Genomic DNA, 2386 nt, shown 5'->3' with positions numbered 1-2386 from the left:
GAGAGTTACTCACGTTTCTTGCTTAAATAAAAGAAATTTTATTTAACAAAGTGTGACGCTAAAGACCGAGGTTACCGTGGTCTTTTCGTAGGTTTTTCTTTCCACGGATAACCTCCCCATTTATTGGGAATTTTTTGTATTATTTCGTATTTTTTGTAAATACCCCAAACGTTTTGCGATGTTTTTTTTTCATCGTTGTCCCCACTTTTGTTTTTTTCTGCTTTGTTTTCGACCCCCTCGAAAAGAAAAACTCTACATTTGTATTTTGTCCCCTCTGTGTTGAGCCCTGTGTGGCTAATAAAGAAACCTATCTATCATAATTCCATTTTGCACTTTTCTAATGCAAAATCTAAGTAAGGAGTGGAAGAGCATAATTGTCCATTTCATATACAATTTGAAGGTAATATATTTCTATTTTTCATTATTAAACAGCAATATATATGCGACAACATCTGCCATCTTAGTGTACATTTGTTGTCAGACGATAAGAAAGCTGTTGCCGTTCAGCTTGATCATATGTTTGTTGGTTTCTGTGCAAAGATTATGGGTACTGTAATTCTCGTAGTTTACAGTACTAGAGAATAAACCTTTACTATGAGAAACATTAATGGTAACACAATAAGTGATGTGTGTTCTGTAGGTTTTGACACATTCTGAGTTTGCTATGTCAGAGTAGGAGATGCCTCATTTAGGATTAATATAGGGAACAGTGTATCTTAGTTAATAATTGTGGCATGGTGGTGATGGATCCGTTACTAATTGTTCGGTGGAATATTTCGAGCGGAGGCATAATGCCTCGAATATTGTAGAGTGTAATAGCTGCACAGATCCGGGTAAGTAAACAGGACATAGTTCGCATTTGAAGACAACAACGTTAAAGTGGTAGGAATATGAGAAAAGTGTAAATGTTTTAATTTTCTGAATAGGTGAAAATAAAATTTATTTTAAAGTAAATGTATAATATACTATAATACATTTAAATAAATACAGAAAACTATAGATTTTTTTTTTTACTTTAACTGCAAGACAACCTTAATTGGTAAATTAGTTTAGTAAGAGCTGAATTGTGTGTACATGTATTGCAAGTTCGTGTGTTTATATGTGTGTTATTTCTTTACTACCCACAAGGGGCTACACACAGAGGGGACAAACAAGGACAGACAAACGGATTAAGTCGATTATACCGACCCCAGTGCGTAACTAGTACTTATTTAATCGACCCCGAAAGGATGAAAGACAAAGTTGACCTCGGCGGAACTTGAACTCAGAACGTAGCGGCAGACGAAATACAGCTAAGCATTTCGCCCGGCGTGCTAACGTTTCTGTCAGCTCGCCGCCTTATATGTGTGTTTATATGTGTGTGTACGTGTACGTGAGCAGTGTTTACAATAATATTTTGTGTAATGGTATGTTTCTTCTTTTGCAGATACAAGTACTATCTACGAATATACGCAACCGAAATACTACCATTCAATATTTAATATCGAAGACATCTAACTACCTAAATCTGATGAAAAAATAATTTCATTATTCCATTTAGGAATAAGAATCGAGTTAAATAATTGAGATATTGTGTTACAGCCATTACAATGAGGCTGGAATACATGAGTTACTAAATTTACTCATGCATGGTGCCAAGATGTAGAAACAAATGTGGAAACAGAAAGACAATTGCTTTCCGTAATTAAAGTGATAGTTATATTCTTAGGAAACTGCAAAATTTCGAAAGTACATTTTAGGACCCGAAAATAACGGCAATTGAATATAATATCTAGGTATCACCAGGATTTCATAGGTGAAATTTTGTCTATTATATCTTTTAAAATGGTAATTTTTTCTCAATTCTTTCTGGTATCACTTCTATTCTCAAATATTGTATCACAAGCAAAATACTTCAAAAACTGTAGCCCAGGTTTGTGTTCTGATCCTTCCTCGCATGACATACCTGAACGTTGTTCATGTCGCCCGGACTGCTGAGTTATTTAAATATTTTTTTCTTTTACAGATACCTGAACATTTCTCAAGTACCCCCCCCCCCCCATATAAATATACATACGTATATATATATATCACCAGATAGCCAGTGCCGTAACTTTCAACGTTTGATATTCATATATTTCAACTACCAACCAAAATAAATTTGAAACTAATTCATCATTCCATGTAGGAACAAAGGTACTTTTAGATATTAGCGAATTTATACAACCAAAACCACAAGACGGATTGAATACATCTGACGTTAATAGTACTAATGAACAGTGCCAAGATATACATGCAGCATGAGAACAGCAAGATAATTACATTTTTATGACTAAAGTAATAATTACTTGCATTTCTCAAAACAAATACTTTTGAAATACAAATATATTTAGAATTACAAATAATT

The sequence above is a fragment of the Octopus bimaculoides genome, chromosome 9, assembly GCF_001194135.2.
Source record: "Octopus bimaculoides isolate UCB-OBI-ISO-001 chromosome 9, ASM119413v2, whole genome shotgun sequence".
NCBI lineage: Eukaryota > Metazoa > Mollusca > Cephalopoda > Octopoda > Octopodidae > Octopus > Octopus bimaculoides.
This window is presented reverse-complemented; position numbering follows the sequence as displayed.